Source organism: Eschrichtius robustus, chromosome 18, assembly GCF_028021215.1.
Source record: "Eschrichtius robustus isolate mEscRob2 chromosome 18, mEscRob2.pri, whole genome shotgun sequence".
NCBI lineage: Eukaryota > Metazoa > Chordata > Mammalia > Artiodactyla > Eschrichtiidae > Eschrichtius > Eschrichtius robustus.
The window spans coordinates 33,963,310-33,989,498 of NC_090841.1; the positions used below are offsets into that span (position 1 = coordinate 33,963,310).

General features: G+C 39.1%; 1 pseudogene; it reads right to left on the reverse strand.

Annotated features, from left to right (window-relative positions):
• Positions 1-2,962: 2,962 nt before the first annotated feature.
• Positions 2,963-3,613, reverse strand: LOC137751851 (transmembrane emp24 domain-containing protein 2 pseudogene; annotated as a pseudogene).
• Positions 3,614-26,189: the final 22,576 nt, after the last annotated feature.

Below are 26,189 nucleotides of genomic sequence, written 5' to 3' on the forward strand. Positions count from 1 at the left end.
CTGAGCAAAAGTGATGTAAGCCAATTTTTAGGCCAATCAAAAATATCCTGTGTACTATTCTCAACTTTTAGCTGAATGGAGATGACCCTGGCACCTAGAGGATGGGGAGTCCTTGAGTCACTGTTGGTATTCTATGTGTTGGTTACCATACTGTTTTTCATGTACATTTTTGGTGGTAAAATACACCAGAAAGACTAAGTCACTCCCCAGTGCATGGCTTTTTGTCTCTGCTATTATGTAAGAAAATGCAAAAGTGGTTTCTAAAAATGTAACATCAAATTTAATAAAATTTTGTCCCAGATTGAGAGTTGCATGTCTTTAAATGTAGCTGAAAAATAGTACAGGTTTGCTCCATGGAAATGCTTTGCTTTGAAAAGTCCTGCTAATCATGATGGCTTCACTAATATCCCAAGGAACAAGATACAGTCATAGTGGGGTTAATTGTTAATACTTGTACATGTAAACACATAGTGCAAATAGTCTTATTCATAATTTAGATTTATTTTTAACAAACTTGGAGTCAGATCTTGGAATCATTATTTTGATGTTACTGTGTAGCTACCAAGACCTCATTCCAGGAATAGTAGAAACATTATCACTGCCACTTGATTGTTCACCTGTATTTATTTATTTATTTTATTTATTTTTGGCTGTGTTGGGTCTTCGTTTCTGTGTGAGGGCTTTCTCTAGTTGCGGCAAGCGGGGGCCACTCTTCATCGCGGTGCGCGGACCTCTCACTATCGCGGCCTCTCTTGTTGCGGAGCACAGGCTCCAGACGCGCAGGCTCAGTAGTTGTGGCTCACGGGCCCAGTTGCTCCGCGGCATGTGGGATCTTCCCAGAGCAGGGCTCGAACCCGTGTCCCCTGCATTGGCAGGCAGACTCTCAACCACTGCGCCACCAGGGAAGCCCTGTTCACCTGTATTTATATTCCTAGTGTAATTCTTGATCAGTAGTTTGTGTGTAGGAATCCTTTTAGGCCACTTGTCCATTTTATGAAGCTCAGTTAACATTAGGTAATATAATCCAGAAATCCACTGAGTAATACAATTGCAGTATGTGACTATAAGTTGAAATTTGACATAGGAGAAAAGGTGCCATTGTCAATTCCTCCAAGTTACAGAATGTCCACCCCACCACAGGATTTCTTACATATTACACATGCCATTGTCCAGCACACAGAGTGAGTGAAGGTACCAGATTTGATCTGTATATTACTGTACAACATTTAATTTCCTACTTTTGTTCTTGTTGTTGTTTTTTGTTTTTAAAATTAATTGTTTATTTACTGAACCTCGGGCAGATTAGATACACAACCAATTTTAAATTTACATCTTTTAACTCAGTTTTGAAGTGTTTTCACACACACATGCACACAAATTGGCATGCAACAGTTGTCCTAAGGTAAAACACAGTCACCTTAAACTGTTGCAAGTATTTTCACCCAAGGTTGAAAAATTGCTTATCCTGAACATAAAAACTTTTAATAAATTTAAATTAGTTATATAAAACTCGTTACTTGTAGTTTTCCCCTTGCAAAGATTAAAAAAAAAAAAGTATGAGTAACTAACATAAGTCAGTTACAACATAATCCTGGATCCACACCAAACCAAATCCACACCAAACCAAATCCACACCAAAACCAGATGCTCCTTTAATTTTAAACCCATCATCAGATACCAAGAGAAAGTCATTTTATTTTATACAAAACAAAATTCACATGTGCCATAAAAGAAAGACCCAAGAAAAACAAAAACAAAAACCCTAATACTGACAGTAATGTTCAGTACTCTAATTAAACAGTGGCCAAAATGCCACTGATCAAAAATAAAACAGTGGCTGTATATCACTGCAAAGAAATCCAAGAGGCTTTTAACCCTTTGGCATCAGAAATCCAGATTTTTCCAGTTACTTGAATGCATACCTCCTATGTGCCAAGAGTAGAGAAAGTGGATGTGCTAGCATAGAAAGAAAAAGAACTATCGTTCACTGAAACACCCAGAGAATTGGCTTTAATAGAGACTTCTTACAAGGTTAGGCAGAAACCAAAAAAATGGTTATTAGCTGCTTGTGTCAACAATTTTAAGTGGAGGTGATTGAGTTCTAGGGTTCAAAGTAAAACTATAAGGGGAAAAAGGTTGTTGGTTTAAGTCTTATCTTTAAAGCAAAAACAAGATAGACAAGGTGTAAAAGTACCAACCTGGTAGCATATTCTAGTCACAGAGCTCTGCCATTAGGCTGGATAGAAAATGTCAAGATTCAGATTGTTGTTTCTCATAAGGACTCAACAAAATGAATCTTTAATGACTTGAACTGCAGGATAAGGGATCCCAAGAATGCAGTCATTTTAGTAAAGTATTATCCTGAACAAACTGCATTTTATGATGAAAACAAAAGGAAAGAAGGTATAATAAGGACTATACACCTATATTCCACTTACAGTGCTTGAGTTCTGGAAGGACCTGTATAATTAAGGCAGAATTCAAATATGAAATCATGCCAATCACATGTCAAATTTCACTATAACTTTCCTAAAAAAGTGTTTTCCCCCAATATCTGTTAATCACAAAGAAACAGAAGCTGTGAATGTACAGTTCAGAAAATAAAAATGTAGAAACTAATGACGTTATTATGACCAAGATGTTTGGTGAACAGTGAATTATGAGTTTGGGATCATCAGGAAAAGGCTTTTTTTTTTTTTTAAATATTTATTTATTTATTTATTTATTTTTGGCTGTGTTGGGTCTTCGTTTCTGTGCGAGGGCTTTGTCCAGTTGTGGCAAGCGGGGGCCACTCTTCATCGCGGTGCGCGGGCCTCTCACTATTGTGGCCTCTCTTGTGGAGCACAGGCTCCAGACGCGCAGGCTCAGTAGCCGTGGCTCACGGGCCCAGATGCTCTGCGGCATGTGGGATCTTCCCAGACCAAGGCTCGAACCCGTGTCCCCTGCATTGGCAGGCAGATTCTCAACCACTGCGCCACCAGGGAAGCCCAGGAAAAGGCTTTTTAAACAATCCTCTGGACTGCAAAAAAAATCTCTTCAGGTAGTAGATCTGTCCCAATGTCATGGCAACTAGAACAAGAGCTTCAAAGAAGGACCAAAGGACCACTCTGCTGTTTGTGTTGTCATTGATTGCTCTGTGTATTCTCTCCTGAACTCCCCTGTTGTCCTGTTCATGCTTTACAGCCGTCATTGCCACTGCGAGCAGCTCATTAATCATTTCTTCTAGCTTGTTCTGGTGAGCTTCTGTTTCCATGTCTTGTCCTTAGGGGGCCTCCCCATTATCAATGGCGTACATCACTATCTTTGGAGTCACGGTGGACACCCTATTGCTAAAACAAAACTTATATGTTCCATCCATGTGAGCAGCAAATGTGTATTTCCCACTGGACTCCCTGTCTGCTTTATAAATTCCTTTATTTTCAGGCCCTGTAGCCTCCATGTTGATGTCCAGGAAGCCACCCTCGGCTACCTCGAAGACGAGGCCCATCTTGGTGCCCGAGGTGACCCGTTTGAAGAAGCACTCCTCTGCATGCGCATCGATGCTGATGAAGTAGCCCGAGACCGTGGCCAGGAGGGCGGCCCGGAGCATGAGCTCCTGATGCACGAGCACCATGGTGCTGCTGGGGCCAAAGCCAGGACCGCGACTGTGGCCTCCAGAGCCGCCGCCACCGCAGCCTTCTCCTAATTTCCTACTGTTTTGATAAAGACTATAGATATGTCTTAACATTTCCTTCCCTCACTCCAGTGGAACATTTCCATGTCCACTCTGGAGACTAGTGCACTCTAAACCCCTGCTGCTCATAGTGCGGTTTATGGGCTAGCAGAATCAGCATCATCCCAGGAGCCTGTTAGAAATGCAGCATCTCAGGCCCATCCTCAAATCTACTGCATCAGAGTCTGCGTTTCAGCAAGATCCCCTAGAGAATCATACGTGGTTAAGGTTTGAATGAACCTCCGCCTCGGGCGAAAGAGCCTGGAGGCTGGCATTCTGCATGAAGAGTAGGGCTGGAAGATCCACCTTTCTTTGTCCAGTTTAATGCCCTTGCTTTCGGTTCTGTGCCTCACCCTCATCAGGGTCTCTGTCTAGTGTCCCCCAAGTCCCCAACGTGGTCGATTTCTTCAGAAATGAAATTTCTTGAGGCATCATAGTTTTTCAAGCCTCAGTGTCTCACATAGCTTCCTTCTCCTTTCCTCTGCCTGAAATTTCTTTCCCAATCCTTCTCTCCTTCACATTTGTCCTTTCAAGATCCAGTTCAGGTGGTATGATCTCAGGAACAGTTTCTCTGGCCTGCCCCCCTCTCCATCCCTCTACCATCACAAACCCACAGATCAACAGAAATGCCTCTTTGGGGGCACCCACCTCACCCAGTGCTTACTCCATCTTTTCACAGGTTCTGGTCATTGCTACCTTATCCCTCTCTTCGACTGAACGGTAAGCACTTAATGGCCTTTGCTCCCTCAATACTTAGCACAAAACCCAGCACACAGGGAGGTTCTTAGCAAATAGCTGTCGAATAAATGTGTCTGAACTGACCTGAACCTTTAGCAGTTCTCTCACTTGTAGTGAAAGCGCAGGCACCCTGTAAACGTGTCTTCGGTTTTGCCCTGATGACGCGGAGAGTCTCTCCAGGCTTCTTCTGCTCTGGATGGAATTTCTGCTCCCCCTGGTTTCTTACCTGCTGCCTCACATCTGGACTTGGCCTCTCATTTTGGGCCCTGGGACTGAAACCAGTTAGACTGCCTGCCTGACTTTCTATCTATTAATCTTGACCCTGAGTGCCGATCCTTGACCTCAGTTCAGCACCAGACAGAGCACCGGGAGCTCCTCGGTCCTCAGTCCCTCTAGTCAAACTGGGCTAATGAAAGAGAAGAGTGCAGTCAGGAGTGGATGAATTATGTTTAGGAAAAGCTATACTGTGGAAATAGGTCGTTGTTTTTTGTTTTATTTTTATATTGTTTTGATGTATAGAGTTTGTTTTCTCTTTGCTTTTGCCACATTAACACAGTATTTATATAACCTTGTGTTTCTTTAGAATGACATTTTGTGGAGAATGGGAAATTGTCATTTCACTCTTTCTTAGTCCAACCCTAGGCCACATGCCTGTGATAGAATTTTTTTCTACAGGCTTTTTGCAGGACTATATGAAATGGACATGAGATTTTTTGCGTTATTCCAAATAGTATTTCACAAGCTGACCCTATATTTGCTATTCTCAACCTGAGATAAATATGCAAGAATTTACCATTCTGAATATAGTCTATTAATTTTCAACTTAGTGACCTATTTCTACTTCAATCATAAATGCCAAAAATGTATTAGCTTAAATTAGCTTTGTGTCTTATGTTTACACTTCTGTGTATTTACAATCGTTCAACTAAAATGATAACTGAGAGACAGTCTCTCAGGAGAAGTTATATGAGAAACTACCCAGCTGATACCTTCTTTTTTTAAATTAAACTTTTTATTTTGAAGTAATTGTAAATTCACATGCAGTTTATTCACATGCAGAATAAATGTATATTCACATTGTAAGAAAAAATGCAGAGAAATCCTGTGTACCCTTTATCCAGTTTCTCCCCGTTGTAACGTCTTATAAATGGGAGGGAGATGCAAGAGGGAAGAGATATGGGAACATATGTTTATGTATAACTGATTCACTTTGTTATAAAGCAGAAACTAACACACCATTGTAAAGCAATTATACTTCAATAAAGATGTTTAAAAAAAAAACTATAATGCAATGTCATGATCAAAATACTAAGATGCTGAACCCTTCTATTGCCACAAGTATTCTACATGTTGCTTTTGTATAGGTTCACCGCTCCTCTCCTCCACTATCACCCCCTCCTTAACAGCTGCCAACCACTAATCTGTTCTCCACTAGAGAACATATGGTAGTTGCATGTTTATTTTACTTTATTAAGAAATTGCTAAACTGTTTTCCACAGTGACTGTACCATTTTACATTCCCACTAGTAATATATGAGTGACTCAGTTTCTCCATATCTTCACCAGCATTTGGTGTTATCACTATTCTTTATTTTAGGGATTCTGATAGGTATATAGTGATATCTAATTGTGATTTAATTTGCATTTCCCTAATGGCAGATGAGGTTGAACATCTCTTCATGTGTTTATTTGCCACATTATATCCTTTTTGGTGAAATGTCTCTCCATGTCTTTTGTCAATTTTCTAATAGGATTTTTGCTCTTTGGTTTTGAGAGTGCTTTATATATTTTAGATACTAACCCTCTGTTGAATATGTGATTTGAAAATATTTTCTGCCAGGCTGTAATTTGTCCTTTCATCTTCTTAACAGGGTCTTTCACAAAACAAACATTTAAAAACCTTGATGAAGCCTAATGTACCAATTTTTCCTTTTATGGATCACGATTTTGGCATCAGCTCAAAGAAGTCTATGCTTAGTCTTAGTTATCCAAGATTTTTCAGTTTTTTCCTTAAAAGTTTTATAGCTTTAAATTTGTCTGTTATACCTTTTGAGTTAATGTTTTTGAACAAGGTGTGATACTTAGGTCAAGGGTCTATTTTTTTTTTTTTTTCTACAGATGATGTCCGCTTTCCTTAGCACTATTTGTTGAATGGACTTTGTCTCCGATTGTGTTACTTTTGCACCTTTGTCAAAAATCTATAGGACATATTTTTGTGGATCTATTTCTGGGCTCTCTATTCTGTTTGTCTACGCCTCCATCAGTACCACAAAGTCTTGATTGATGTAGCTATGTAATACATCTTGAAACCGAGTAGACTGATTCCTCCAACTTTATTCTTCTTTTTTCAAAAATGTTTTAGCTATTCTAGTTCCTCTGCCTTTCCATATAAAATTTAGGAGATATATACATGTGTGTGTGTATATACATATATACACACATATATATATCTCCTCACAAAAAATCTTGTTAGAATTTTTATAGGAGTTGTGTCAAACCTGTATATCACTTTAGAGAAAATTGATATCTTTACTATGTTGACTCTTCTAATCCATGAACACTGTATTCCTTGTCCTTTTTTTTTTTTAAGAATTTTTTTTGATGTGGACCATTTTTAAAGTCTTTATTGAATTTGTTACAATATTGCTTCTGTTTTATGTTTTGGTTTTTTGGCCACGAGGCATGTGGGATCTTAGCTCCCCACCAGGGATTGAACCCACACCCTCTGCATTGGAAGGTGAAGTCTTAGCCACTGGACCACAAGGGAAGTCCCTCTTTTTTTTTATGCAGTTATTTTATAGGAATCAATCTACTGTTCATGGATGTTAATAAGATAGTTTCTATTATGTACCTGGTCTTTTTCTTTTTTTTGATTTTGAACACTGTATTTCTATCGACTTATTTAAATCCTTAATGTCTTATATCAGCATTGTGTAGTTTTAGCATACAAATCCTATGCATGTCTTGTTAGATTTACACATAAGGATTTTTTAAAGCTATTGTACAAGTATTGTGTTTTTCAGTATTCATATGTTCATTGCTAGTATATAAAAAAAAATCAAGTTTCGTATGTAGATCTTGTATCTTACCACATTGCTGCATTCACCTATCTGTTCTATGAGAGTTTTTGGTAGAATTTGAAATTTTCTACAAAGGCAATTGTGTCTTCTGTCATAGGGACAGTTCTATTTCTTCTTTTCTGATCTGTATGTCTTTTATTTCCTTTCCCTGCCTTATTGAACTGGCTAGAAATTACAGCACTATGTTGAATAACATTGGTGAAAGCAGATATCCTTGCCATGTATCATTAAGCATAATGTTAGCTGTAGGGTTTTTTTGTAGATGTTCTTTATCAAGTTGTGTAAATTCCCCCTTATTCTTATTTTTCATGAAGTTTTTTGAATGGTTGCTCTGCATTGATTGATTTGATCATGTTATTTTTTCTTCTTTTTTTAATATAGTAGATTATGTCAAATTGATTACATTGAATGGTTTTCAAATATTGGAACTGTCTTGCATCCATGGAATAAATCTCACTTGCTCATGGTATATAATTCTTTTTTAAAAAAATCTATTGCTGAATTCTATTTGCCAATATTTTGTTAAAGACTTTGCATCTATATTCATGAGGCATATTGTTGTACTGTTGTACAGTTTTCTTGTTTTTTACTGTCTTTGTCTGGCTTTGGTATCAGAGTAATACTAGCTCATAAAATGAATTGGGAGCTATCCTTTGGTATTCTCTTTTCTGGAGGAGCTTGTGTGTAGAATTTGTGATAATTTTTTTTTAAGCTTTTGGTAGAATTCTCCAGTAGAATCATCTAAGATCAGAGTTCTTTTTCGGTAATTTAAAAAATTATGAATTCAATATCCTTAATAGCTTTAGGGCTATTCACGTTATCTATTTCATATTGGATGACTTGTAGTAATCTGTGTTTTTTGAGGAATCTGTCCATTTCTCTAAGTTGTCAAATTTATTTGTGTAGAGTTGTTTTTAGTACAGTTGACCTGTGAACAGCATGGGGGTTAGGAGCACCAACTCTCCATGCAGTCAAAAGTCCATGTATAACCTATAGTTGGCCCTCCATATCCATGATTCCACATCAGCATATTCAACCTGTTGTGTATTGTGTAGTACTGTAGTATTTACAATTGAAACAATTCCATGCATAAGTGGACCTGCACACTTCAAACCCATGTTGTTCAAGGGTGAACTATTTTTCAGGGTGGGGGTGGTAAATGTTTATTTATTTATTTATTTTTCTTTTCTCTTTTTTTATTGAGGTGTAGTTGATTTACAATATTATATGTTTCAGGTGTACAACATAGTAATTCACAATTTTTAAAGGTTATACTCCATTTATAGTTATTATAAAACATTAGCTATATTCCCTGTGCTGTACAATATATCCTTGTAGCTTGTTTATTTTATACATAGTAGTTTGCACCTCTTAATCCCCTACACCTATCTTTCCCCTCCTCCTACCCTCTCCTCACTGGTAACCACCAGTTTGTTTTCTATATCTGTGAGTCTGTTTCTTTTTTGTTATATTCACTAGTTTGTTATTCTACATATAAGTGATATCACACAGCATTTGTCTTTCTCTGTCTCAGTCATAATAAAGGTTCATCAATGTTATTGATCTTTCCAAAGAACCAGCTCTTTGTTCCATTGATTTTCTCTATTGTTTTTCTGTTTTGAATTTCACCAACTTATGTTCTTTATTATTTCTTTCCTTCTGCTTGCTTCGGATTTACTTTGCTCTCTTTATTCCAGGTTCTTGAGGTGGGATGTTAAATTACTGATTTGAGAATGTTCTTCTTTATTAACAGAGATTTTAGTGTTATAAATTTCCCTTTCAGCATTGCTTTAGGAGTGTCACATAAAACTTTTATGTTGTGTTTTCCTTTTCATTCTGTTCATTGTATTTTTTGATTTCCACTTTCCTCTGACCTTCATGATTTCTGATGAGCAATCCACTGTCATTGAATTATTTTCCCTCATTGATAATGTGCTATTTTATCTGGCTGCTTTCAGGATTTTGTCTTTGTCTTTAGCTTTTAGGAGTTTAATGATGATGTGTCTTGTCATGGATTTCATAGAGTTTTTCCTGTTTGGGCTTTACCCAGCTTCTTCAATCTGTAGTTTTATGTCTCTTGCCAAATTTAGGCAGTTTCCAATCATTATTCCTTTGAGTACTTTTTTAATCTCATCATTTTCTTCTCTGTTCCAGGACTTGGATGACTCAAATGTTAGATCTTTTGTTATTGTCCCCCAGGTATCTGAGGCTCTGTTAATTTTATTTTTTTAGCTTATTTCCTCTCTGTTTGTTCAAATTGGGTAATTTTTTATTGTTCTATCTTCCAGTTCATTGATTCTTTACTCTGTCACCTCTTTTCTGCTGTTTTTTCCACTTTATTTCAGTGATTGTATTTTGCAGTTCTAAAATTTCCATTTGGTTCTTTTTTATATCTTCTAGTTCTTTGCTGAGACTTTCTATTTTTCAAAAGTTTCAAGAGTGTTTGTAATCATTCACTGAAGCATCTTTCGATGGCTACTTTAAAATCTTTGTCAGATAGTTCTAACATCTCTGCCATTTCAGCGTTGATATTTATTGATAGTCTTTTAAAATTCATTTTAAGATCTTCCTTGTTCTTGGTATGATGAGTAATTTTCAATGGAAAACTGAATATTTTTGTGTTTTGTTATAAGACTTTGGATCTTATTTACTCCTTTTATTCTAACTCTCTTTCTCTGACACTTGTTCTTTTGGGGAAAGAGGAGGGCACCTCCTTGTTAATGCCAGATAGAGGTGGCCTCTGTGGCCATCCAGGCTCCATTGACACCTGGTCAGAGGGATCCTCATTTTGCTGGATGAGTGGGACTTTCAGCTCAGCTGCGATCTCCACTGATACCACAGTGGAGATGGCCTTGTTACTGCTGGTTGATGGTGAAAGTCCTCACATTCCTTAGACTTCTTCTGACACTGCCCTAACAGGGAGGAGGAGGAGTGCCTAATTATTGCTGGATCGGGGTGGAACTACAGACTCTCACATGGTCTCCAGGGATATCGTGTAAGAGAGGGGGCTCATTACTGGTCAGCATTACTGGTTCCATCTTCCTGCTTGGTCTTCTCAGACATCACCTTAGTAGGGGTGTTGGGGCACTTTGCTATAGTGTGTGTGAGTGGATGTCCCAGCTCCTCACTCCACTCAGTCTTTGCCAGCATGGGTGGAGTAGGGCCACAGACTTTTCTAGGGTGCTTGGCTTTTATTGTTTTCTGTCTTGTTGGGTTGCCCTTTATTTATTGCTTGGCTAGAGAAAGCAGGTTTTGTTGTGGTTTTTTTCCTTGCCTCCATTGGCATTCCCATATTGTTGGCTTCTTCAGCTCCAAGTCTGGATATATGAAGTTAAAAGAAAACTTAGAGAACCCACCACCATGTTTTGTCTCATGTCCCAAAGTCTCTTGTTTGTCTGCCTTCTTCTCTCCACCTTTCAGTGACTTCCTATGTGTTTTATATAAAATGTTCAGGGTTTTAAAGTTTTATTTTATATGACAAACAGGGAAATGATGTTTACTCTATGTTCCCAGGAGCAGAAATCCAATACATTCAATTTTAAAATGAGGAAATTGAAGTCTTGGGTAAGGATCCACAGCTACTAGTGGAATGACTGAATTCGATTCCTGCTTGCTCAGCTCTTTGTTCAGTGTTCTCACCATTGTGACAATGAAATGCAGGCAACTGCCTTGAACTGTGATGGTGCAGAGACAGTGTCATGAGAATCCTGTACAGACTCCCACTGCCTCCTGGCCACGTATTTTACTTTACACGTATTCCTTCAGAACATTTACATAGTCTTAGCTAACTTACTATATTGCTGTCTTCACTGATGGGTCCAGAATTCCCACATATGAGCAGCTTAGAGGCAGCAGTGTGAATTTAAGGGAGGGCTGAGGAATTAAACACTAACAAATGCTCTCTTTTTACTCAATTAAATATTATTGGAGGTGGATGGGGATAATGGATGGAAATAGGAGGTGCTAAATAGCCTCAAGCCATCCAAACATTGCCTGCCTTGTATTAAACTCCAGTGATAACAATATGCTGATATGGCAGCCTCTGTTGATTTTAATTAATTAATTTAGGACAATGGTGGAATATTTATTTAATATGAATCTGAGGTTATCTTTGGCAATGGAAGATTAAAGAGGACCTTAATAAACAAATTTATTTATTTTTCCCCTACTGTTGGCATTAGAAAAACATCTATAGCCACATGAAAACAGAATCTGTCATTTCTGAGTTCCACTTATCCTTGCATAAGTCTCAAGTATCAAAATTGATTTTTAAGAATGTTCATTTGAAAAACAGCAGAGATAAGATTCAAGGATGCTTGCTCTTAGAGAAGGATTATTTATTAAGGGAAAGACTTGTCCTTTGAAAATTATTATCATAATTATCACTAAGAACCCAATTCTATATTTCTTATTAAGGCAAAATCCCTATTGAGGTAAACACAAGAAGGATGTTGATTGCAGTGGGATATCTGTCTGGATAGGACTAAGTAATCAGCTTTGAAATGTCACTCAGTGGAATCAGCAGGGCAGAGGCTATTCCCTGGCAGGTTGCAAAACATTTTTTTGGAATTGCCAAGGATTTTACATCATCCTTGCATAGGTAATTATTAGATAACTACAGAAGCAATATTTAAAACTCAAGGAAAAACTGTACTGAAACAGAAAAAATAGCATAGAAATCCAAGGAGCTATATCAACTCGTTGACTATGTTGAGAGTCATTGAATCGCATACTCTCAGAGTTCAGGCCACTTGGTCTGAACCCACACTGGTGAGTAATTATACTCCAGAGTTACCTGGCCGTGGTGTTTCTACGTCTCCTATCAGGGAAATCTGAGACTGGCACAGACGGCCCACTTCAGTCTCTGTGTGCTGTCCCTGTCTTCATTTGTTGGGCTTGACTCTACTCTTTCAGGCCATGCAAGTGTTTGGGGAATAAATTATGAGAATGCAAATTAGCTTAAATCATTTGAAAACATTAAAAACCTCAATACAATAGGCACTTGACATTTTGAAAGGCTACTTTCCAAAACTTTTAATATTCTCCAGACATGGAAAGATCGCTGTCGAAACTATATATCAAGTTTTCAGGTAGCAAACTACAGCCATCCGCCACTGAATTTTCAGATACTGAGCAGCTGACTAGTTTTGCTCACTCACCAAAAATTTTTATAGAAAACATTATCTCTGTAATTGCCCTCAGCTCACTGATTTACTCTTCACTCATTCTACAAATATTTATTGAAGGCCTAGGATGTGACAGGTACTGTACTAAGCTCTTTAGATAATAAAACAAATATAATCCCTGTCCTTAGGGTATTAGCAGTGTAGTAGAAGAGGTTGTCAATACACAAGTAAATAAAAAAATACAAAATACAAATTATGATCAGTGCTTTGAAAGAAACAAAGAGGGTAGAGTGATACACGATACATTGTAGAGAAGGGCTTACTCAGGACTGGTAGGCAGGGAAGACCTCTGAGGGAGTGCCATTTAAGCTGAGAATTGAAAGTGTCAGTTACATAAAAAGTAGGGGACAGGGTATTCTCAGTAAAGGAACAGCATGTGTAAAGTCTCTGAGACTGGAAAAAAAAAAAGAACATCTGAGGGGTTGAAAGGTCAGTGTGGGTGGAGGAAAGTGAAAAAGGTGGATGGGCAGGAGATGAATTTTGTCAGATAGGCAAGGGCTAGATCACGTGGGGTCTTTGTAGACCATTTGTCTTAGTCCATTTGGGCTGCTATAACAGAATACCATAGACTGGGTGGCTTAAACAACAAGCATTTATTTCTCATGGTTCTGGAGGCTGGGAAGACCAAGATCAAGGTGCCAGAAGGTTTAGTGTCTGGTGAGGGTCAGCTTCTTGAATGACAAATGGCCATCTTCTTGCTGTGTCTTCACATGGCAGAAGGGGGTGAGGAAGCTTTTGGGGTCTCTTTCAGAGGGGCTCTAATCCCATTCATGAGGATTCCAACCTCATGACCTAATTACCTCCCAAAGTCCCCACCTCCTAACACCATCATGTTAGGGGTTAGGATTTCAGTATATGAATTTTGGGGGGATACAAACATTCGGTATATAACACCATTGTCAGGAGTTTATATTTTATTCTTATGTAATAGGAAGCCACTGACAGCTTTTTAATAGAAAAGTGACATGTTCATAGACCAGGTCAGACTTGTGGCAACCCAGAGTAGCTATTTTACAGTAGCTACAGAATCTGCTTGTTAATTCTAAGGAAAGGCAGCTGATAATAATTAATGACATATAATGATTACTTTTTGTTGTTGTTGTGGGAAAAACTCGTTGGAGAAAAAACTGGTTGGAGGAGACATGAGTGTCAGTAGCCAGCAGAGAAGCCAACAAAATAGTCTATGTGAGATGGTGACTTAGACTATGGTGACAGTGGTACAAATGAAGCCCAGTGAAAGGATTTGACATGCTTTTTCAATGAAATGACAGAGGAAGTGTGTTGATATCAAGCAGCTAGACTGGGTGCATGTGGTGCTAGTTGCTGAAGTGGAGAAGATTGGGGAGACATGGGTGGTGGGTCACATCGAGAGTGTAGTTTTAAACTGATTTGTTGCATTTGAGATGCTGGCAGACATCTGAACGAGGAGGCTGACAAGCATCTGTAAACCAGGACTCAGAGGACAGGTTTTAGGATGTAAATTTGGTATTTGAGGCATAGAGATAGAATTTAAAGCCATGGAAACTGAAAAGATCACCGAGAGGGAGGGGGATAAAAGAAAAGGAAAGAGGGTTTAGGACTGAATGAGAGGTCAACAGTTAGAGGTCAAAGAGAGAGAGAGGCGTCTGCAAAAGAGTCCGAAGAGGAATTGGCAAAGAGACAGAAGGAAAACCAAGAAAGCAAAGAGTTGAGGGGAGGAGAAGGAGAAAGGTGAAGGGTCTGCTGTATTGAATGCCACCGAGACTGGTTCCTGACTTCAAAAAGCATAAACATCAAATCAAAATTAGATATATTTAGCATCTGTTATTTTATGTGTTTTACCTGCTAGCATGATTTTCCTGCTCACTTGCAGAAATAACAACTGCTGAGTCATAACACTGTCAAATCACATTCTTAAGAAAAGTCTCCCATCTATTCTTTCTTCATGAATTTTGATTCTCCCTGAATTCTCTGGATAACTTCTACAATTCTCTCCATTTTGTTGTCATACACAGAATCTACAGTCTTCAAAAGTCTCCACTTTCCAAATGTAGAACTATTTTAGATGCAGTTTATTATCTTTTGAAAATTATCCATATTCATTTTAAAACATATTAGCTCTTCACCTTCAATGTACTTGAATTGTTATGTTGTCAGAACCTTGAAATATTAAGCTTATCGAAAAGCTAGGACAAGTTTTCCCTAGAGGGCGGCGAGTAGTTTTAAATTCAAAGTGGTAAAAAACAGTCCATATCTTAAAATAGAAGCAAATTTTTTCTCTGTTTCACATTCTCTCAAGATATCCACAATCCTTTTAAACTCTCTATTTATTATTAAATACAAGCAATTTAGCTCTTTTGTGAGATTATGCAAATAACTCATCCAGAATTAGCATTTAACATGCAGTTCTTATATCCACACAAATGTTTTGTATAAAGTTGTTTTAAAAAGATTCAAATCTTTATAATTAGGAAGAGAAAATATATTAATAGGAATAAAGGGATACTCTTCTAATCTCCCATATGTAAATTAGCTTATAATTTTCCATCATTTACTTTAGAAGCAACAGAACAATGGAACTTTTCTTCTTCAATATTGCTGTCTCTCTCTTTCTCCTGTCAAAAGTATGTGCTTATACATGTATATCTAAAGGAAAATGACAAGGAATGTTAAATACTCTAGTTTTGTAGGAAAGATAGGGTTGGTAACTTGTGAATGGGACTGAAGTTGATACTCTGTGCTTTGGCCTCAAAGGAATGAACTGCAACACAGACCCCCTGGGGTTCTTATTTCAACTGGCTGTTTGTCCTTGTCCTCTTTGCTAGGGGCTAGATCCATTCTTGCCCATCTGACCCTTCCTCTACAGTCTCCCCACCCCTCCCCAATCTTTATATGAAGGACAGTACTGTGAAATACATGGGGAAATTGTTCACTTCCCTGGGGAGCACTTCCCCGGGGAAGTTCACTTCCTTTTCACTTTAGTCTCTAGCTTGGCCCTTGGAGAAAATGATCATGCAGGCAGCACATAGACAGTGATCAACACGGCAGTACTGGGTGGAGTCTTCAGTCTCACTTATCTTCTGGAGCATGACTTTTCTCTTTCAAGTTTCCAGAAGTGCAATGCCCAGTCCTAGGAGTTTAGCATAATTAGGTGAACTAGGATGGTGAAGGAATTCACAACCAAGTCAGACACTGAACCATTGAAAGCATTAGGTTGTTGAACCTGGAAGAGGAAAGGGGAACTCTGAAGAGACTTTAAATACAAAATGGGTTATTAAAAAAAAAAATTTTTTTAAATTGGAGCATAGTTGATTTACAAAGTTGTGCCAATCTCTGCTGTACAGCAAAGTGACTCAGTTATACACATACAGACATTCTATTTTAATATTCTTTTTCATTATGTTTTTTTCCCTCTTTTTTTTAACATAAAGTTGGAAAAACTTACTTGAAACATCCAGTCACAGAGAACACTGCCTTCACTGATGAAATAGACAAACATGTGAAGCATCAGTGCTATCTAACAGGACTTTCTGGGATAATGTTTTTTCTTTCTTAATTTTTGAATTTTACTTATTTTTTTATACAGCAGGTTCTTATTAGTCATCAGTTTTATACACAACACTGTATACATGTCAATCCCAATCGCCTAATTCATCACACCACCACCCCCACCCCACCCCCCTGCCGCTCTCCTCCCTTGGTGTCCGTACGTTTGTTCTCTACATCTGTGTCTCAATTTCTGCCCTACAAACCAGTTCATCTGTGCCATTTTTCTAGGTTCCACATATAAGCGTTAATATACAACATTTATTTTTCTTTTTCTGACTTACTTCATTCTGTATGATAGTCTCTAGATCCATCCACGTCTCAACTAATGACCCAATTTCGTTCCTTTTTATGGCTGAGTAATATTCCAATGTATATATGTACCACAACTTCTTTATCCATTCGTCTGTCGATGGGAATTTAGGTTGCTTCAATGACCTGGCTATTGTAAATAGCGCTGCAATGAACATTGGCATGCATGTGTCTTTCTGAATTACGGTTTTCTCTGGGTATATGCCCAGTAGTGGGATTGGTGGATCGTATGGTAACTTTATTTTTAGTTTTTTAAGGAACCTCCATACTGTGCTCCATAGTGGCTGTATCAATTTACATTCCCACCAACAGTGCAAGAGGGTTACCTTTTCTACACACCCTCTCCAGCATTTGTTGTTTGTAGATTTTCTGATGACACCCATTCTAACTGGTGTGAGGTGGTAACTCATTGTAGTTTTGATTTGTATTTCTCTAAAAATTAGTGATTTTGAGCAGCTTTTCATGTGCTTCTTGGCCATCTGTATGTCTTCTTTGGAGAAATGTCTATTTAAGCCTTATGCCCATTTTTGGATTGGGTTGTTTGTCTTTTAAATATTGAGCTGCATGAGCTGTTTATATATTTTGGAGATTAATCCTTTGTCCGATGATTCATTAGGAAATATTTTCTCCCATTCTGAGGGTTGTCTTTTCGTCTTGTTTATGGTTTCCTTGGCTGTGCAAAAGCTTTGAAGTTTCATTAGATCCCATCTGTTTCTTTTTGTTTTTATTTCCATTACTCTAGGAGGTGGATGAAAAAAGATCATGCTGTGATTTATGTCAAAGACTGTTCCACCTATGTTTTCCTCTAAGAGTTTTATAGTGTCCGGTCTTACATTTAGGTCTCTAATCCATTTTGAGTTTACTTTTGTGTATGCTATTAGGGAGTGTTCTAATTTCATTCTTTTACATGTAGCTGTCCAGTTTTCCCAGCACCACTTATTGAAGAGACTGTCTTTTCTCCATTGTATATCCTTGCCTCCTTTGTCATACATTAGTTGACCATAGGTGTGTGGGTTTTTCTCTGGGCTTTCTATCTTGTTCCATTGATCTATGTTTCTGTTTTGGTGCCAGTACCATATTGTCTTGATTACTGTAGCGTTGTAGTATAGTCTGAAGTCAGGGAGTCTGATTCCTCCAGCTCCATTTTTTTCCCTCAAGACTGCTTTGGCTACTCGGGGTCTTTTGTGTCTCCACACAAATTTTAAGATTTTTTGTTCTAGTTCTGTAAAAAAATGCCATTGGTAATTTGATAGGGATTGCATTGAATCTGTAGCTTGCTTTGGTTAGTATAGTCATTTTAACAATATTGATTCTTCCAATCTAAGAACATGGTATATCTCTCCATCTGTTGGTATCATCTTTAATTTCTTTCATCAGTGTCTTATAGTTTTCTGCATACAGGTCTTTTGTCTCCCTAGGTAGGTTTATTCCTAGGTATTTTATTCTTTTTGTTGCAGTGGTAAATGGGAGTGTTCCCTTAATTTCTCTTTCAGATTTTTCATCATTAGTATATAGGAATGCAAGAGATTTCTGTGCATTAATTTTCGATCTTGCAACTTTACCAAATTCATTGATTAGCTCTAGTAGTTTTCTGGTGGCATCTTTAGGATTCTCTATGTATAGTATCATGTCATCTGCAAACAGTGACAGTTTTACTTCTTCTTTTCCAATTTGTATTCCTTTTATTTCTTTTTCTTCTCTGATTGCCATGGCTAGGACTTCCAAAACTATGTTGCATAATACTGGTGAGAGTGGGCATCCTTGTCTTGTTCGTGATGTTAGAGGAAATGCTTTCAGTTTTTCGCCATTGAGAATGATGTTTGCTGTGTGTTTGTCATATATGGCCTTTATTATGTTGAGGAAGGTTCCCTCTATGCCCACTTTCTGGAGAGCTTTTATCATAAATCGGTGTTGAATTTTGTCAAAAGCCTTTTCTGCATCTATTGAGATGATCATATGGTTTTTATTCTTCACTTTGTTAATATGGTATATCACATGGATTGATTTGCATATATTGAAGAATCCTTGCATCCCTGGGATAAATCTCACTTGGTCATGGTGTATGATCCTTTTAATGTGTTGTTGGATTCTGTTTGCTGGTGTTTTGTTGAGGATTTTTGCATGTATATTCATCAGTGATATTGGTCTGTAAGTTTTTTTTTTTTGTAGTATCTTTGTTTGGTTTTGGTATCAGGGTGATGGTGGCCTCATAGAATGAGTTTGGGGGTGTTCCTTCCTCTGCAATTTTTTGGAAGAGTTTGAGAAGGATGGGTGTTAGCTCTTCTTTAAATGTTTGATAGAATTCACCTGTGAAGCCATCTGGTCCTGGACTTCTGTTTGTTGGAAGATTTTTAATCACAGTTTCAATTTCATTACTTGTGATTGGTCTGTTCATATTTTCTGTTTCTTCCTGTTTGAGTCTTGGACAGTTACACCTTTGTAAGAATTTGTCCATTTCTTCCAGGTTGTCCATTTTATTGGCATAGAGTTGCTTGTAGTAGTCTCTTAGGATGTTTTGTATTTCTGCGGTGTCTGGTGTAACTTGTCCTTTTTCATTTCCAATTTTATTGATTTGAGTCCTCTCCCTCTTTTTCTTGATGAGTCTGGCTAATGGTTTATCAATTTTGTTTATCTTCTCAAAGAACCAGCTTTTAGTTTTATTGATCTTTGCTATTGTTTTCTTTGTTTCTATTTCATTTATTTCTGCTCTGATCTTTATGATTTCTTTCCTCTGCTAACTTTGGGTTTTTTTGTTCTTCTTTCTCTAGTTCCCTTAGGTGTAAGGTTAGATTGTTTATTTGAGGTTTTTCTTGTTTCTTGAGGTAGGCTTGTATAACTATAAAATTCCCTCTTACAACTGTTTTTGCTGCATCCCATAGGTTTTGGATCGTCATGGTTTCATTGTCATTTGTCTCTAGGTTTTTTTTTATTTCCTCTTTGATTTCTTCAGTGGTCTCTTGGTTATTTAGTAACGTATTGTTTAGCCTCCATGTGTTTGTGGTTTTTACGTTTTTTTCCCTATAATTCATTTCTAATTTCATAACATTGTGGTCAGAAAAGATGCTTGATATGATTTCAGTTTTATTAAGTTTACTGAGGCTTGATTTGTGACCCAAGATGTGATCTATCCTGGAGAATGTTCTGTGTCCACTTGAGAAGAAAGTGTAGTCTACTGGTTTTGGATGGAATGTCCTGTAAATATCAGTTAAATCTATCTGGTCTGTTTTGTCACTTAAAGCTTCTGTTTCCTTATTTATTTTCATTTTGGATGATCTGTCCATTGGTGTAAGTGAGGTGTTAAAGTCCCCCACTATTATTGTGTTACTGTCGATTTCCTCTTTTATAGCTGTTAGCAGTTGCCTTATGTATTGAGGTGCTCCTATGTTGGGTGCATATATATTTATAATTGTTATATCTTCTTCTTGGATTGACCCCTCGATCATTATGGAGTGTCCTTCCTTGTCTCTTGTAACATTCTTTATTTTAAAGTCTATTTTATCTGATATGAGTATTGCTACTGCAGCTTTCTTTTGATTTCCATTTGCATGGAATATCTTTTTCCATCCCCTCACTTTCAGTCTGTATGTGTCCCTAGGTCTGAAGTGGGTCTCTTGTAGACAGCATATATATGGGCCTTGTTTTTGTATCCATTCAGCAAGCCTGTGTCTTTTGGTTGGAGCATTTAATCCATTCACGTTTAAGGTAATTATTGATATGTATGTTCCTATGACCATTTTGTTAATTGTTATATGTTTGTTTTTGTAGGTACTTTTTTTCTCTTGTGCTTCCCACTTAGAAAAGTTCCTTTAGCATTTGTTGTAGAGCTGGTTTGATGGTGCTGAATTCTCTTAGCTTTTGCTTGTCTGTAAAGCTTTTGATTTCTCCATCAAATCTGAATGAGATCCTTGCCGGGTAGAGTAATCTTGGTTATAGGTTCTTCCCTTTCATCACTTTAAGTATATCATGCCACTCCCTTCTGGCTTGTAGAGTTTCTGCTGAGAAATCAGCTGTTAACCTTATGGGAGTTCCCTTGTATGTTATTTGTCATTTTTCCCTTGCTGCTTTCCATAATTTTTCTTTGTCTTTAATTTTTGCCAATTTGATTACTGTGTGTCTCGGCGTGTTTCTCCTTCGGTTTATCCTGTATGGGACTCTCTGCGCTTCCTGGACTTGGGTGGCTATTTCCTTTCCCATGTTAGGGAAGTTTTTGACTATAATCTCTTCAAATGTTTTCTCGGGTCCTTTCTCTCTCCCTTCTCCTTCTGGGACCCCTCTAATGTGAATGTTGTTGCATTTAATGTTGTCCCAGAGGTCTCCTAGGCTGTCTTCATTTCTTTTCATTCTTTTTTCTTTATTCTGTTCCGCAGCAGTGAATTCCACCCTTCTCTCTTCCAGGTCACTTATCCGTTCTTCTGCCTCAGTTATTCTGCTATTGATTCCTTCTAGTGTAGTTTTCTTTTCAGTTATTGTATTGTTCATCTCTGTTTGTTTGTTCTTTAATTCTTCTATGTCTTTGTTAAATATTTCTTGCATCTTCTCGATCTTTGCCTCCATTCTTTTCCTGAGGTCCTGGATCATCTTCACTATCATTATTCTGAATTCTTTTTCTGGAAGGTTGCCTATCTCCACTTCATTTAGTTGTTTTCATGGGGTTTTATCTTGTTCCTTCATCTTGTACATAGCCCTCTTCCTTTTCTTCTTGTCTGTCTTTTTGTGAATGTGGTTTTTGTTCCACAGGCTGCAGGATTGTAGTTCTTCTTGCTTGTGCTCTCTGCCCTCTTTTGGATGGGGCTATCTAAGAGGCTTGTGCAAGTTTCCTGATGGGAGGGACTGGTCGTGGGTAGAGCTGACTGTTGCTGTGGTGGACAGAGCTCAGTAAAACTTTAATCTGCTTGATTGTTGATGGGTGGGGCTGGGTTCCCTCCCTGTTGTTTTTTTGTTCTGAGGCAACCCAACACTGGAGCCTACCTGAACTCTTTCGTGGGGCTAATGCTGGACTCGGGGAGGGATCATGCTAAGGAGTACTTCTCGGAATGTCTGCTCTCAGTGTCCTCGTCCCCATGATGAGCCACAGCCACCCTCCCACCTCTCAGGAGACCCTCCAACACTAGCAGGTAGGTCTGGTTCGGTCTCCCCTGGGGTCACTGCTCCTTCCCCTGGGTCCTGATGCGCACACTACTTTGTTGTGCCCTCCAAGATTGAAGTCTCTGTTTCCCACAGTCCTGTCGAAGTCCTGCAGTCAAATCCCGTTAGTCTTCAAAGTCTGATTCTCTATGAATTCCTCCTCCTGTTGCCAGACCCCCAGGTTGGGAAGGCTGACGTGGGGCTCAGAAACTTCACTCCAGTGAGTGGACTTCTGTGGTATAACTGTTCTCCAGTCTGTGAGTCACCCACCCAGCATTTATGGGGTTTGATTTTACTGTGATTGGGCCCCTCCTACCATCTCATTGTGGCTTCTCCTTTGTCTTTGGATGTGCTGTATCTTTTTTAGTGAGTTCCAGTGTCCTCCTGTCGATGATTGCCCAGCAGCTAGTTGTGATTCTGGTGTTCTCACAAGAGGGAGTAAGAGCACGTCCTTCTACTCCACCATTGGTTGGTTCAGGGCTCTGGGATAATGTTTTTTATCTGCGCCTCCAATGTGTGGCTAGTGGCACTTGAAAAGTGGTTAGTGTGTCCCATTTTTTTTTATTGGAGTAAAATTGCTTTACAATGTTGTGTTAGTTTCTGCTGTACAATGAAGTGAATCAGCTATATGTACACCTATATCCCCTCCCTCTTGGACCTCCCGCCCCTCTCTTCCCTCTCCACCTAGGTCATCACAGAGTACGGAGCTGAGCTCCCTGTGCTATACAGCAGGTTCCCACTAGCCATCTATTTTACACGTGGTAGTATATTTATGTCAAACCTAATCTCCCAACTCGTCCCACCCTCCCCTTTCCCCACTGTGTCCACATGTCTACATCTCTATTCCTACCCTGCAAATAGGTATGGTTTATCCCAGGAGATTGAATATCATTCCCTGTGCTATACAATAGGACCTTGTTGTTTATCCATTCTAAATATAACAGTTTGCATCTACCAACCCCAAACTCCCAATCCATCCCCTCCCCCCGCACTGGCAACCACATGTCTGATTTCCATGTCTGTGATTTTGTTTCCGTTTCATAGATAGGTTCATTTGTGCTATATTTAGATTCCACATATAAGTGATAACATATGGTATTTGTCTTTCTCTTTCTGGCTTACTTCACTTAGTATGATAATCTCTAGTTGCATCCATGTTGCTGCAAATGGTATTATTTCATTCTTTTTTATGGCTAAGTAATATTCCGTTGTCTATATATACCACATCTTCTTTATCCATTCATCTGTCAATGGACATTTAGGTTGTTTCCATGTTTTGGCTACTGTGAATAGTGCTGCTATGAACATAGGGGGTGCATGTATCTTTCAAAATGGATTTAAATGTATTCCTTACAGTTGCCTAGTGGTAGAACTAGAAAAATGGGTGGAATGTATAAGGGATACACATTTCTCCTTCAACAAACATCTAGGAAACTACTCTGTACCACGCAGAGAGTGGGCAGACTGGACACAAGATGAAAATAAGCATTTATTCACCTCAAGGAAATTACTGTCTGGTGAAGAAATAGACATGCAAGCAAACAATTATAATTGGTCATGTTAAATGAAACCACAGAGAGACAAGTAGTTTTCAAAGAGAGAATAGAGGAAGCCCGCCTGTATCTGCTTGGGGGTGCCAAGGAAAGCTTGACTAACAGTCTACTCTTCTCCATTCCCACTGCCACCACCTCATCCAAAACCCCAGGGTCTCGCATCTAAACTTCTCCAGCTGACTCAGGGCTGGTCTTCCTGTCTCCCACTTGCTGCTTTCTCTGGTTTATCCACATTGCAGCCAGAGGAATTTTCCAAAAAGGAAAATTGGTCATGTCATTTTCCCCCTAAAAAGCCTTCAGTCACTCCCCATTACCACATACTAAAATCCAAACCCTCAGTCTGGCTTATTAGGCATAACTGGCCATTGCTTCCATATCTAATCTTGTCTTTCACTGCTTTCCACCTTAAGCTCCAGTTACAATGATCTACTTACCATTTTCCTAACTCACCATCTCTTTCTGTGCCCTGGGCCTCTGCACATGTGCATTCTCTCCCTGAAACTAACTAACCTGCCCTCAGATTTCACACATACAGATATATTGGGCAGGCAGGAGATTGGGGGTGGACCCTGGCTCAGCAGGCCAGGTTTACAGAAATGGTTAAACTGTGGGCAGCTGGAGCCAAATTCCACTAGGAAAACTCTGGGACCCAGGGCAGGACATGTGCCTTAAAGTTATCCTACCTGAGGGGCAGTTATATACCAGCTCTGGTCAGACTTTGCTTGAGGGTTCAAGAGGGGAGTCAATTCCCTGGCTCTTCTAGCCTGTGTGATGGTCAGCCGTTTATGTTGCCTACTAAAGAGAACTCTACCCTTTCTCATATTCATGCATCTTTCAAATTTGATTAGGCCAAAAATACTGTAGAGTCTGAGCTGACTACGGATCAATATTTACATACCTGTCTACAACCTCGGAAGTTACCGTATGGTAATGAAAGCCGGCAATTACAAAGCTCTTAGCAGAAAAATATTCCTTTTCAGCCCTGAGCTTGTGCCAGGGAGAGTGAACAGAACTCTAAAACCTGTGGAGGTGTCAGTGTCAAATCAGAGACCTCAGAACTGGGATCTTAATGTTTATCTAATCCTACCACCCAGTGTACCTGTGATGAAGCTGAGGCCCAAGAAGTGCAGTGAGGCGCTCTCAGTTCCAAGCGGGTTCCCAGTTCTCGCCCCAGTGCTCTTTCCACACATCCCACAACCTCAGAAACAAGGCTGGATGAGGTCACTGGAATTTCACTCCTACCCTCCTGATTCTGATCATAGACCAGATTTTCCCTGAGAGAACAAGTTCCTAATGGGCAGCCCACGCAGGTTGCAGCAAATTTGCAGTGTCAATGCCTCCAAGAGACGGTTTCATTTTGGAGTCTTTCTTCCACTCTCAGATAACCAAGAGAGGCTGCAAGATGTGCTCTTATCTAGAAAGCCAGGCCTCATAGTATCAACTAGGGTGTGTCTAGGATGGCATCCTTTCCCCAGGCCCGCAGGGTATCGGTTACTCTGCCGTCTCCAGATTCCTGTAGCTGCTGTGGGCAGTCACATCCATGCCAACCCCCAGCTGCCCCCAGCCCCACCAAGAAAAGAGGTGCTATTTAGACAGAACTTTCCTCAGGAATGCACTGACTATTGTTAAGTCTGCATGATTCAACCTCTTGTCAGTCATGTGATTCCAAGAGTCCTCCATAAGAAGATAAAGATTCCTTAGTTAATTTCCAAGCTTTACCTGGAAGCTCCCTAAGCTATCTGTATGCCCCCTTTTGTTGGTCCTGAGCAAAAAATTCAGGTCATCTCAATTAACAAGAAAGACAGGGAATGAGGACAACGAGTATTTCAGGGAACTAAGAAAAGGTTTACAACTAGGCCTCATGGAGACGGTTTGTATTCTGGTAGTTTGTAGGAATTTCTCTCCAATGTCCATTTTCTGCTTTATGACTCTGGCATTATTAGAGCTTCTGCTTATTTACAACCTTTACTGCCCTCATGGCCTCTCCAAACAGCCTTCTCTGTGTATCCTTCCACCTCCAACCACTCTGCTAATTGCTCAGTTCTGGGTTTTGCTTTTTTCACTTTCAAATTTCTGAGAGAAAAATCTCATTGCCCTGTCTTATCCCTTTTTGGAGAAAGCTGTTGTGTCAAACCACCTAATAAACCTCTGGGGAACCTATATATTTGCTGGCCTTCCATCACTTGCTCTAGGAGATGGTGTGCTACATAAAGTGTCATATAAAATGCTTAAGGGACCATAGAGACTTGCCTTCCTTGACCAGCAGCTGGGTGGCTGGGGCGGGGCGCCGGGGGGGTGGTGTGTGATTCCTAGGAGAGCAGTGAACGTGGCCTGTCTGGTCCGAATCCCAAAGAGTCATGTGGATGAGGCGATGTTGCTTCCCCTCACTCTCAGCAGCCTGCATTCACGCATGGAACGGAGTGACCTCACGGCTTCCAGGCAAATAATAAACTGTTCTGCTCCCCCTGACCACCCCCCAGAAAGATTCCGGATCCCTGTTGAAAGAAACTTCGGTAGGCTAAAAAGGGGGAACATGTATAGATTCCTGTGTGCCCAACTTTATTTCATTTAGTAACTTAGGCAACAAAGAAAAATGGACCCCGGGCCTCTTTGAACCAAACCTTAAATGCATTTTGGTATGTGATTTAGTTTCAGAAAAAGAGACTACTGGCTAAAAAACCTACCTCATGATAATTTAGATACTGAAAATGATGCATTTGTGTCTTGGCTACTTTATGGATGAAGGGGCTCCCAAGTTTTGGATGATTCATTCCTCACTATACAGAGCATTTGCCATTACTAAATGAAGATTAAATTGGAGAGACTCTATACCTTACACATGGGAAAATATTTGCATTTTAACATCTCCAGAATGCTATTAAACATCTCAGAAAGGTCCATAAAAGAAAGTGTGTCCTAGAACTTGAAATAGAAAGTGATTAGAAAAAGTAGAAATAGA